Consider the following 13,372-nt stretch of genomic DNA (forward strand, 5'->3'; position numbering starts at 1 on the left):
AAAAAATTTAAAAACCTAAATGTGTAGGGGCAAGTCTAACTAACGGCAGAGAAAACTTTACCAAACATTTTTTTCAAAATGACACTGACCCTTTAAAAAATTACTGTACCAAACCGGATCCTGACAAAGTAAGTCACCTTATTGCATAATATTTTTTAAAGTATTCATGTAAAGAAATCTTAGTTTTGAACAAAACACGTTATTTTCTCCTTTAGAAAGATTGAAAGAACTTGCATTTATATAGCACCTTTCACAGCTTCAGGATGTCCCAAAGCGTTTTACAGCCAATGAAGTACTTTTGAAGTGTAGTCACTGTTGCAATTAGGAAACACGGCAGCCAATTTGCGCACAGCAAGGTCCCACAAACAGCGATGAGATAATGACCAGATTATCTGTTTTTTAGTGATATTGGTTGAGGGAAAATGTTGCTCAGGACCCCGGGGAGAACTTCCCTGTTCTTCTTCGAAAAGTGCCATGGGATCTTTTACGTCCATCTGAGAAGGCAGATAGGGGGCTTCAGTTTAATGTCTCATCTGAAAGAAGGCACCTCTGGCGAAGCAGCACTCCCTCAGTATTGTACTGAAGTGTTTCATTAGTTCTTTTGAATTACCTGTTTGACCTTACAGTGATGGCAGTATGAAAACTCCTTGTTATGCAATACTAAATAACTCCTCTTCCTTATTTTCAATTTTCTGTATTCAGTCTACTCCTTTTAATTGAGAATGATTTTTTTGCGCTTAAAAAATTGAGTTGTTGGACATAAATAATGCAGCAATTTAGTGCAAAAAATGGAATTATCTGATAATTTGATTTGAGCCACTTTGAATTAAGAAGAGTAAACTGCATAGATGTTCGTATATATCTGTAAGAAAAAGTAGAGCACATTTTCAAAATGGGGTATATGTTCAAAAATGGAGAATACCTGTGTCTGGTTGCCACTGAGCCAGTAGGTTGTGGGTGCAAATCCCATTCTTCAGCACCTCATCTATGTTTACACTATTGAAAGGAAAATTGAGCAGGGTGTATAACGGACGGCTGATCCAATATCGCCCATTTTACACACCTGCCAAAGTTGAAAATTGCTCCCAAATTTCAGAACATTCCTCCTTGCCTTACGGTGTAAATACAACACATGGTGTGGCACCGAGCTCCACAGCCTAATAGGTCTCGGGCTCAATCCTTTGCGTGTGCTGAGTTAGCTGGTCTTGGGTGGTGCAGTAGCCCTATGCTGGGAGTGAGGGTTGGGGGTTTGTGGGAAGGGGTGGGGGTGGGGAGGAGGAGCAGCCAGCTGGGGTTCCCATTCCTGATCGCTGTCCAGTGAGCACCGTTGGAAAGTGTGTATTTCTGGACATAATTGAGCTCAGTTGTGATGTCCTTTACCAAAGTTCACTATTTACACCTACAAATGAATAATGACCAATTGAGTGACATATTGACCTGTGGAACTAACTGTACCCTAGCAATAGAGAAGAGTAAAAAAAACTGAAATAAAATGCTCCAAATCTCAGCATGGCCGGACAATTCTCAGTCAGTCACATTTATAAAATGTTTACGTAGTTCTCTGCCAGGCTGTCTTGTGGAGAACCCCAGTTTGGTGCAGCATCTTCCCTCACAGCTAATTGGAGCTGTGTTCAGAAAAAGCTTACGATGGAGAAATAAAAAGCAGAAAAATTAATACAAAATTAAAGCTTCAGTTTGCAATGAGAGGCATTCATTTTCATCCAATGGGAATGGAGCAGGTTCCTGGCATAGATACAACTGGCAATATACGACAAACTACTTTTAGGAACTATCCAGTGCCAGTGCTAGGAAGTTGTTATATTGCACTTGTTATGGGCATGTAGACCGGTTTCTGAGTAGTTACTGTCTTAAATAGAATTTTCCATCTAGCACACATGCATGCCCAGTGTGGCGAAGGTACAACATTGCTCCACAAATAGGAACATAGGAATATGCAGGATCAGAAAAGACCAGCAAGTTCCATCTGGCTGGTTCTACCTCTTAAGTTCTCACATCATTTCTCTTGTCAAAGACCTGTCCATCGTTCTCTTAAACTTGCTGACACTATCCACCTCCACTGTCTCCCTGGGCAATTTGTTCCATACATTCAGCATCCAGTAGCTAAATAAAGCTGTCTGCTCATCTTCCTTCTTCTGAGCTTCAATCCATGGCTACAGCGTTTATTTAGGTTGAGTTGGAATCTCAAAACCTTCAATAAGGTTTCTCCTCACAATGCAGTTGTATCACTTTAGTTGACCTCATCCGTACCCTCTTCAAAGCAACTGTAGTACAATGACAAGAACTAAACTAAACTGTACACTAGATGAGGTCAAACCAGCGCCCTATACAAGATCCTTATTAATACCCCTTGGGCCCTATGTTCCATCTCTCTGGCTATGCACCCTAAGATCTTCCTTACTGCAGCTGCACATTATACTGATGGTTTCAATAACTTATCTAACAGTACCCCCAGATCCCTCACCTGTTTTGTGCCCTGTAGTTTTCTTCTGTTCATCTTATATTTCCACCAACTATTTCCCTTTTCCAATCTCAAAACCTTGTACGTCCAAATAATCAGTCAAGAGAAATGAGGAGGGAATGAAATCCAGTCGATGATGTGACTGACAGCAAATCATTAAAATTCTGAAAGCAGTCTTTGCAGCTGTTCCCATTGCTGATCCTCCAAATGCAAGACACACTGCAATTTTTATTTGGCTTACAGCTAGCTTTAGAGGTCTCCTACACCAATCCAAAGTCTTGATGAAAAGGGCCATTTATTTCTTCAACACAAGTCCAGCATAAATATAGAATCTGCATCAAGTTTTATACTTTTCTCAGGCCTAATTAGTCAATGGCTGATGGTGAACTACTTCACAAACATGAAAGCCCCGCAACTTGTGAACAGTGTCAGGGTGAGTAAAGTATGCCTGGGACTGTTCAGCACTTAATGCTGAGATGGCCAATTTATTCTCTTGATGCCTCACTACTAAAAAAAAATCTCAAGTGTTTCTCTTAATCTATTCTTGAACGATTCCCACTGTTGCAGACCATTTCAGCTGATAATTCTTCACACTGAAAGTCCAGCTTTTAAAGTATATATTGTGAAATGGTCAGTGGGTTTTAGGCATTTTTAAAAATAAAATAAACATTTCCTATCAGCACCTTCATATATTCATAACCAGTCAAGTAGCAACCTGGGTACAAGCTATAACTCAGAAATAAAACCATTTGTTTATAGATCATTGTGATATGAATTTAAATCTATTTGCATAAGCCACACCAGGTACAACAAATTCTGTTTTAGTTAGCACACAGGAAGCCTTTTAAAATCACATACTTTTCCTTTAGGTTTAGATGTGTACCTCTCAAAAATTGCATTCCTTGTGGCACCTGATTTTGAAGATCTTTATGGGGTGAAATTTCTCTTGAAACAAAATGGAGAACACCCAACATTTTCTGCAAAAAATAAAGCTACTAATGAAATTTTACTCTCAGGAATCGCACATTCCGCATCTCCCCATGATTTCGTTAGCGGGTCATTCATTATAGAGAAAAGCGGGCGGTCTCTGGTTTTTTGGGCTAAAAAGAAACAGATCTCACTCCCCAGTTTTCTAACAGGGATTAATATCAATAACGTGCTGTTTGGATGCTGGCGCCACAAATGGCTTTTCTTCACTGCAGATTTCTAGCTTTACAATTAGCAGAGTCTGGAATAGAAAATAGATGTTAGGAGTGGGACCGCATCATGCGCGTATTAATACCCTAATCAAATGGGGCAAGGAAAACTTGGATGTTTTGATTTGCAACCTCGACGTGAAGCAAATTTAATTGTGGTGAGGGAGTCTAGTGGGGATCGCGAATGGGGGAGCGGGGGGAAGCTTGGGGTAAGTAGAGGCCCAAGGTTGCCTGCATATAGTGATACCACTATTCCTGGCCAGAATGGAGATGATTGGGTAATTCCCCCATCAATCACGCCTGGAGACCACACTGCTGTAAATGACTGGGATTGATCTTACGCAAGAGTTCTGTTGGTCGCAGCTGATAAAGACCCTCTTTAAATAGACTGTAAATAGACCTTGTTTGCTTTGCTGTTTGCTTTGTTTGCTGTAAAATTCACTGTTTAGCTGTAAGTCCCGCCCCACCTCCAACTCATTGGCTGACACAGTGGTGCCGATAGACACTCTATCAAGATTTTATTGTGGGGCCCGGAGGAGCACTCCTTCTCCTCCTGACCCACAAGGAAACTTAAAAAAATATTAAACTTACCTTGCTGGGCCTCTTATGGTCCTCGATGCAACTCCTGGCAGGTTTGGCCAGGGCGGGAAACCATCACTGCTCCCCCGTTCAGGCCTTGAGTTAAAATAGCAGATTGGGCCCTGATGACATCATCAGAACTTGATCTGCATTCTGAAAGAGGAGTCCACTGGCTTTGGTGGGGGGGGGGGCGGGGGGGCATTCTTGCTGCTTGCAATTTAAAAATTACAGTCGGTGAGATTGGGGTGGGTAAGCCCAGCCTGGTTTCCGCCAGGTGGTGGAGGGGGGTTAAAATCAAGGCCAATGGAATGAAAATTAGGCGGCTTCGATATAGGGGTGGCCAATCCATTCCTCCAGATTACCACCCTGGCAGTGAAAACAAAAATCAATCCCATTATCTTTTCTTCCACCTAACAGTTCCAATTATAAAGTGCAGCCAGTGGGATATTGCAGTGTCTGTGATAGGTAAAAGAAAGAACTTGCATTTATATAGCACCTTTCATGACCTCCAGATGTCTCAAAGTGCTTTATAGCCAATGAAGTACTTTTGAAGTGAAGTTATTGTTGTAATGTAGGAAACGCGGCAGCCAATTTGCACACAGCAAGGTCCCACAAACAGCAATGTGATTGTGAACAGATCATCTGTTTTAGTGATGGTTGGTTAAGGGATAAATATTGTCCAGGACACGGGGAAGAACTCCCATGCTCTTCTTCGATTGGTGCAACAGGATCTTTTACATTCAACTGAGAGGGCAAATGGTTTAACATCTCATCCGCAAGAAGATAGTGCTGTAACATGATCAAATGACATTACATTTCATAGCAATCATGTACAGATCTGTACAGTTGTGTTGGACTGCTGATGTACCGTGCAATCTGCAAAGCAGCATCTACCCCAATATTCTGTACGATTACACTATCTGAGATTGTGTAAACTCTTGTATCACTTAACAAAAAGGGAGAAAATGAGCTGTTCAGATTTTTCAAAAACTACCAATACTGGAAATCTGAACCGAAAACAGAAAATGCTGGAAATACACAGCAGATCAGTAAGGGTCTGAGGAAGGATTTCACACCCAAATGTTAACCTAACCTTTTTCCTTTCAGATGCTGACAGACCTGTTGTGTAATTCCAGTGTATACAGATATAGCTGTGTGATTGTCCACACCGGAAAGAGAGTATGTAAGCACAGAGTTTTAGCTCAACACCATTATATCCAAAAATGCATCGTCACACAAATGTACCACAGTTTTTCCCAGTAATCCTAAACTCTGAATTGTGGTGGGTGAACGAAACCAGTGTTTTCCACTCTATTGTTTGCAATTGTACAAAAAGTGGAGGAACCTCACTTACTTTGAGGGAACTTTAAGCCAGTTTTATCTGCAAAGGTTACAGCTGGGTCCTCGCTGCCTTCACGAAATAGTTGGTATAAATCAGTAATCGGAGAGCATGTGGATCAAAAGAGCTGCCACCCACTACAAACACAGCAAACCTCTGCTTTAGATAGTCCAACACTAATGAAATGTCTGAGAATACACATAACAAACCCTCCCAGTGAAAAAAAAGAATGGGGATTTTCTCAGACGGGTTAATAACTGGAAAAATAAACTTACCAAGGAGCTCGGTGTGCTGTTTATCCCCGGTAAATTATAGCACGGCTTGATGTAGCTCCGTTTCACCGCTCTCAGTGTATGTCAACTGATGAGAGAAGCAGATGGCTTCAGACTGTCAAGGTTTCCCCTTTTGTTTCCTGCTGGCTGCGATTGCAAGACCTTGCTGTTTATGGGACCGCTTTGTGTGGAAAGACGGAGCTGCCTTGTGACATTTTCAAAGCACACTCTCAACCTGCAAAAGTTTTGAGCACCGCCCTGCAAACTGTAAGCAAAGATTTTGAATGATTTCACGGCCAGTCCCCGAGAGGCACTGTACAGCTTCAGGTCACTCCCACTCTCTTTGTAACTCAATCCCAGTCCAGTCAAGCACTGCACTTCCACTTCACCACCCGACGATTGGCCAGATACTAACCCCCCCCTCCTCAGATGGTTTCATTTATGAAGCCTTTCGTCTGTTGCCTCTGGACCCTTGGGGAGTTCTCCTGATCTAAGATGTACTGCTGGGAACATGTATGCAACACGGCAAATGTGTTTTATTTATTGTGCCCTAGGTGGGGATCTTGCAATCTTTTTACCCACTGCCCAACCAGCCAAAGCTACATTTCAAAAATGTATGTGCACCAAAAGATAAAACTCACGGTTTATTTACACACAGCTCCAGAGTCCTGGCGCAGTGATTTCCGCTTTGTAGGGATGCATCCAGTTCCTGCACAAATCTGAGGGGGAATTTTAACTCCCTCCGCATGCCAGAAACCGGGCGGAACGGGAGTTAAGATCCAAGCGGTACACTTACCGCTCATTTCTCTCTTGGCGGCTATTTTAATGCTGCTATTTTCTTGGGCGGCTGATCCGCCCGCCTGATTCAGGCAGGAGCCTTTTGAAGATATGCAAACTTGAGGTCCTAGCACTTAGAAAGGACCCGAAGGCTATTTTAACTGCCTACTGAATGGGGCTCCCGCCACTAAAATCAGGCAGATACTGAACGGAGGCCGTGTAGGGTTACCAACTCTGGTTGGACATATTCCTGGAGTATCATCATGTGACATCCTGTCTCCAACCGTACTGCCCCCACACTGCTGCCATTGATCGCCCAACATGTCCATACCCACGGTGCACCGCCTCCTCACACTAATTAGAAGGCGAATAGACTCTTCATTACGCGATTGGATAATTCTTGACCGTCAGTCAAACAGTCTTTTCTCCCTATGGCCAATATTTTTATAATTAGTAAACAAAAGTGTTCAAAGAAAATTTAAAACAATACAATTGTTTTATTGGCCCTGTGATTTTTCTCCTGTGTTGTTCGCAGCAGTGTCCTGGAGATTAGTCTTTAATTCCTAGAGACTCCAGGGCAATCCTGGAGGATTTGCAAACCTAAGGCCCTGTAAGGTAAGTGTCAAAACTTATCTTTGTGGGTCTTGGAGCAGCAGGAGTGCCCCTTCAAGCCCCACTAAGAATGTTTGGGCTGCAGCTGCCATGGGCTCACCCCCTGAACCCATGTGCCCCCAAGCAAGTCGCGATGGTGTGTGACTTGGAGGGGAACGTGCAGGTGGTGTTGTTCCCATGTGCCTGCTGCTCTTGTCCTTCTAGGTGGTAGAGGTCGCGGTTTTGGGAGGTGCTGTTGAAGAAGCCTTGGCGAGTTGCTGCAGTGCATCCTGTGGATGGTACACACTGCAGCCACTGTGCGCCGGTGGTGAAGGGAGTGAATGTTTAGGGTGGTGGATGGTGTGCCAATCAAGCGGGCTGCTTTGTCCTGGATGGTGTCGAGCTTCTTGAGTGTTGTTGGAGCTGTACTCATCCAGGCAAGTGGAGAGTATTCTATCACACTCCTGACTTGTGCCTTGTAGATGGTGGAAAGGCTTTGGGGAGTCAGGAGGTGAGTCACTTGTCGCAGAATACCCAGCGTCTGACTTGCTCTTGTAGCCACAGTATTTATATGGCTGGTCCAGTTAAGTTTCTGGATAATGGTGACCCCCAGGATGTTGATGGTGGGGGATTCGGCGATGGTAATGCCGTTGAATGTCAAGGGGAGGTTGTTAGACTCTCTCTTCTTGGAGATGGTCAGTGCCTGGCACTTGTCTGGCGCGAATGTTACTTGCCACTTATGAGCCCAAGCCTGGATGTTGTCCAGGTCTTGCTGCATGCGGGCTCAGACTGCTTCATTATCTGAGGGGTTGCGAATGCAACTGAACACTGTGCAATCATCAGCGAACATCCCCATTTCTGACCTTATGATGGAGGGAAGGTCATTGATGAAGCAGCTGAAGATGGTTGGGCCTAGGACACTGCCCTGAGGAACTCCTGCAGCAATGCCCTGGGGCTGAGATGATTGGCATCCAACAACCACTACCATCTTCCTTTGTGCTAGGTATGACTCCAGCCACTGGAGAGTTTTCCCCCTGATGACACTGCATGCAGTATAACTCCTATTCAAAATGAAAGTGGGTTTAAAAAGTGCAATGAAGGTCTCTTGGACATTTCTTAATCCTTAGTCGTTGAGGGAATGTGGCTCTTTGACTCACATTCTAATCTCTTAAAACTTAGGCACTGGGACAGATGCTCTGTGGATGGGTGGCACAGACCTCTCCTGGGCAGGCAAATCCCACGTGGAGCCAGACACTATAAACAAGGTACTGCAAATGATACTGCGGGGGCTCCTTTCATATCAATAGCTACAGCGTAAAGAGACACTTTCAATTTCAGTGAGGAGCGGTTTGGGCTACAGATTCTTGTACGCAAATATTTTGCAGGTGGTTACAGTGTTCTGTTGGATCTTTCTATTCCCGTTTGTGGCGGTACAGCTGCAGATAATTTATCCCCAATAAATGTATCCCATGCTGCCTCCCCATTACAACATTTATATACAAGCACTGTGCACACATTCCTGGAAACTCTGAGAATCCTGCGTTAAATAAGGTTAGAGGTGACTATATGCTGGAGAACATTATTCGAGCCCTCTCATGCATTCCTGCTCCGAGCAGGTTTCTCTATGCTGACGCACAGTCTGAAAGGGCCTGAATTTGACAGTGGTTTCCCACCATGAGCACATATTACCTGAAAACAGCAGTGGATTATTTTATCTCTCTGCTGCTTCTGGCTTTTAACTCCAACTTGTGGGTATAAAAGTCCTCTTACATTTCATGATTCCACGATTTTAAGAAACGTTGCTCATAATCTGCCCTCAAGCATACAATATTTCGAAGCAATATACCCGAGACCTTTGCTCATCTTTCCCGCCCTTCCTGAAACCTTTCTTTGGTCCAGAATTAAAAAGGTATTGGGGTACAAAACAGAGTGGGATTAGAAATTTATCTTGCATGGCAGCGTCAACGGGCGTTATTGCATCAGCCGCCCGCTAAACGTCCCACCCGCTATACGTCTGCCTGCAAGATGTCCAGCCCGCTATACGTCTGCCTGCTTTATGTCCCGCCTGCTATACGTCCAGCCCACTATATGTCCCGCCTGCTATACGTCCAGCCCACTATATGTCCCACCTGCTATATGTCCAGCCCACTATATGTCCCGCCCGCTATACGTCTGCCTGCTATATGTCCAGCCCACTATATGTCCCGCCTGCTATACGTCCCGCCCGATATTCAGTGCTAGTGAAGGCACTGGAGCTAAATATCGGGAGGGGCCTATAATGGGCGGCCAATGTGATACCGGCCGGGTTTGCTCTGCCTCGAAGACGAATTTCTACCCCACTGTGTCTTGTTTGTGTGCTACACGTCTTGTCCATATACTATCTCTCTCCCCACTCATCACTTCACCCCCCTCCTCTCTTACCTCCCTCCCTCCCTCCCTCTCTTCATCGCTCCCTTCCCCCCTCCATTACCCCTCCCCTTTCACCCTCTCCATCCCCTCCCTCTCTCCCCTCCCTCTCTTACCCCTCCTTCTCTTCACCCCTCCCCTCCCTCTCTTACCACTCTCTCCCCTCCTCCCTCTCTCTTCCCCTCCCTTTCATCCCCCTCCCCTTCCCCTCTCCCCCTCTCCCCATCTCTTCACCCTTGTCCTCCCTGTCTTCCCCCTCCCTCTCTTTCCCCTCCTTCTCTTCCCTCTCCCCATCTCCCTATTCCTCCCTCTCTTCCCCCAACCCCTTCCCCCAACCCCTCCTGCCCCTCCCTCTTCCCCCTCTCTCTTCCACCTCCCTTCCCTCTCTTAACCCTCCACCTCACCCCCTCTCCCCTCTCTTAACCCTCCACCTCACCCCCTCGCCTCACTCTTCCCCCTCCCCTCCCACTCTGCCCCACTCTTCCCCCTCCCCTCCCCCTCTTCCCCTCCCACTCTTCCCCCTCCCACTCCCACTCCCACTCTTCCCCCTCCCCTCCCACTCCTCCCCTCCCCTCCCACTCGCAGTCTTCCCCCTCCCCGTCTTCCCCCTCCCCTCTTCCTCCCTCTCTTCTCCCATTCTTCTCTTCCCCCTCCCACTCTTCCCCACTTCCCTCCCTCTCTTCCCCATTCCTCTCCATCTCTTCCCCTCCCCTTCCCTCTATCCCTCGTCTCCCCTCTATCCCATTCCTCCCCTTCACTCTCTCTCTTCCCCTCCCTCTTCCCTCTTCCCCCTCCCTCTTCCCCCTACCCACCTCCCTTTCCCCCCCACCTCTCTTCCACCCCACCTCTCTTCCCCCTACCTCCCTACCTCCCTCTCTTCCCCTCCCCCTCCTGCTCCCCACCTCCCTACCTCCCTCTCTTCCCCCTTCCCCTCTTCCCCCTCCCCCTCCCTCTCTTCCCCTTACCCTTAGCCCTCCCCCTCCCTCTCTTCCCCGTCCCCTTCCCCTTCCACCTCCCCTTCCTCCGCCACCCTCTCCCCTTCCTCTCTTCCCCCTCCCCTTCCTCTCTTCCCCCTCCCCTTCCTCTCTTCCCCCTCCCCTTCCCCTTCCTCTCTTCCCCCTCACCCTCCCGCTCCCCTCCCCCTCCCGCTCCCCTTCCTTGCTTCCCCTCCCCCTCCCCTTCCTCTCTTCCCCCTCCACTTCCCCTCTTCCCCCTCCCCTTCCCCTTCCCCCTTATCTTCCTCTCCCTCTCTTCCCCCTCCCTCCCTCACCCACCTCTCCACCACCCCCACTCTCCCCCACCCCCCACTCACCCCCCCACTCTCCCCCCTCCCCCCTCCCCCACCCCTTTCCCCCTTCTCTTGCCCCCACCCTCCCCCTCTCCTGCCCCCTCTCCTCCTCCTTCCTCCCTCCCTTCCCCTTCCTCCCTCCCTCTCTTCCCCTTACCTCTCTCCCTCCCCCTCCCCCTTTTCCTCCCCTCCCTCTTTCCCCCCCTCGCTCCCTCTTTTCCTCCGCTCCCTCTTTCCCCCCTCCCTCCCACTTTCCCCCCTCCCTCCCTCTTTCCCACCCTCCCTCCCTCTTTCCCCCCTCCCTCCCTCTTTTCCCCCTCCCTCACTCCCTCTTTTCCCCTCCCTCACTCCCTCCCTCTTTGCCCCCTCCCTCCCTCTTTTCCCCCTCCCTCCCTCTTTTCCCCCTCCCTCCCTCCCTCCCTCCCTCTATTCCCCCTCCTCACTCCTTCCCCCTCCCTCCCTCTTTCCCTCCCTCCCTCTTTCCCCCTCCCTCCTCCCTCTTTTCCCCCTCCCTCCCTCTTTTCCCCCTTCCCCCTCCCTCTCTCTTTTCCACCTTCCCCCCTCCCTCCTCCCTCTTTTCCCCTTCCCCTACCTCCCTCCCTCTTATCCCCCTCCCTCCCTCCTCTTTTCCCCCTCCCTCCCTCTTTTCCCCCTCACTCCCTCTTTTCCCCCTTCCCCCTCTTTTCCCCATTCCCCCCTCCCTCCCTCTTTTCCCCCTCCCTCCCCTCCCTCACTCTTTCCCCTTCCCTCCCTCTTCTCCCCTACCCCCTCCCTCCCTCTTTTCCCCTACCCCCTGCCTCCCCTTTTCCCCCTTCCCCCTCCCTCCCTCTTTTCCCCCTTTCCCCCTCCCTCCCTCTTTTCCCCCTTTCCCCCTCTTTTCCCCCTTTCCCCCTCTCCCCCTCCCTCCGTCTTTTCCCCCTCCTCCCTCCCTCTTTCCCCCTCCCTCCCTCTTTCCCCCTTCCCTCCCCCCTCCCTCCCTCTTTTCCCCCTTCCCCTCCCTCCCTCTTTTCCCCCTCCCTCCCTCTTTTCCCCCTCCCTCCCTCTTTTCCCCCTCCCTCCCTCTTTTCCCCCTCCCTCCCTCCCTCCCTCCCTCTCTTCCCCCTCCCTCCCTCCCTCCCTCTTTCCCCCTCCCTCCCTCCCTCCCTCTTTTCCCCCTCCCTCCCTCTTTCCCCCTCCCCCTCCCTCCCTCCCTCCCTCCCTCTTTTCCCCCTCCCTCCCTCCCTCTTTTCCCCTCCCTCACTCCCTCTTTTCCCCCTCCCTCATTCCCTCTTTTCCCCCTCCCTCCCTCTTTTGCCCCACCCTTCCTCCCTCTTTTCCCCTACCCCCTCTCTCCCTCTTTTCCCCTTCCCCCTCCCTCCCTCTTTTCCCCCTTTCCCCTCCCTCCCTCTTTTCCCCCTTTCCCCCTCTTTTCCCCTTTCCCCCTCTCCCCCTCCCTCCTCTTTTCCCCCCTCCCTCCCTCCCTCTTTCACCCCTCCCTCCCCCTTTCCCCCTTCCCTCCCCCTCCCTCCCTCTTTTCCCCCTTCCCCCCTCCCTCCCTCTTTTTCCCCTTCCCCCTCCCTCCCTCTTTTCCCCTCCCTCCCTCTTTTCCCCCTCCCTCCCTCTTTTCCCCCTCCCCCCCTCCCTCCCTCTTTTCCCCTCCCTCCCTCCCTCCCTCTTTTCCCCTCCCTCCCTCTTTTCCACCTTCCCCCCTCTTTTCCCCCTTTCCCCCTCCCTCCCTCTTTTCCCCCTCCCTCCCTCCCTCCCTCCCTCCCTCTTTTCCCCCTCCCTCCCTCCCTCTTTTCCCCCCTCCCTCCCTCTTTTCCCCCCTCCCTCCCTCCCTCCCTCTTTTCCTCCTGCCTCCCTCCCTCTTTTCCTCCCTCCATCTTTTCCCACTCCCTCCCTCCGTCTTGTCCCCCCTCCCTCCCTCTTTCCACCTCCCTCCCTCTTTCCCCCCTCCTCCCTCCTTTCCCCTCCCTGCCTCCCTCTTTTCCCCCTCCTCCCTCTTTCCCCCTCCCTCCCTCCCTCTTTTCCCCTCCCTCCCTCCCTCTTTTCCCCCTCCCTCATTCCCTCTTTTCCCCCTCCTCCCTCTTTTCCCCCACCCTCCCTCCCTCTTTTCCCCCTCCCTCCCTCCCTCCTCTTTTCCCCCTCCCTCCCTCTTTTCCCCCTTCCCCCTCCCTCTCTCTTTTCCACCTTCCCCCTCCCTTCCTCTCTCTCTTCCCCCTTCCCCCTACCTCCCTCCCTCTTTTCCCCCTCCCTCCCTCCCTCTTTTCCCCCTCCCTCCCTCTTTTCCCCCTTCCCCCCTCTTTTCCCTCTCCCTCTCTTTTCCCCTTCCCCTCCCTCCCTCTTTTCCCCTCCCTCCCCTCCCTCCCTCTTTTCCCCTACCCCCTCCCTCCCTCTTTTCCCCCTTCCCCTCTCTCCCTCTTTTCCCCCTTCCCCCTCCCTCCCTCTTTTCCCCTTCCCCCCTCA

The 13,372-nt window shown here is 49.8% G+C and overlaps 1 protein-coding gene across 2 annotated transcripts in view; it reads right to left on the bottom strand.

Annotated features, from left to right (window-relative positions):
• The window catches only part of LOC137332693 (lysophosphatidic acid receptor 4-like), a 31,761-nt gene extending 25,566 nt beyond the window's left edge, over positions 1-6,195 (bottom strand). For both annotated transcript variants that reach the window (XM_067996639.1, XM_067996638.1), the window contains exon 1: positions 5,869-6,195. The gene's annotated coding sequence lies outside the window, so the exon portion shown is untranslated. The remainder of the gene's footprint in view (positions 1-5,868) is intronic.
• Positions 6,196-13,372: the final 7,177 nt, after the last annotated feature.

The sequence above is a fragment of the Heptranchias perlo genome, chromosome 15, assembly GCF_035084215.1.
Source record: "Heptranchias perlo isolate sHepPer1 chromosome 15, sHepPer1.hap1, whole genome shotgun sequence".
Taxonomy (NCBI): domain Eukaryota; kingdom Metazoa; phylum Chordata; class Chondrichthyes; order Hexanchiformes; family Hexanchidae; genus Heptranchias; species Heptranchias perlo.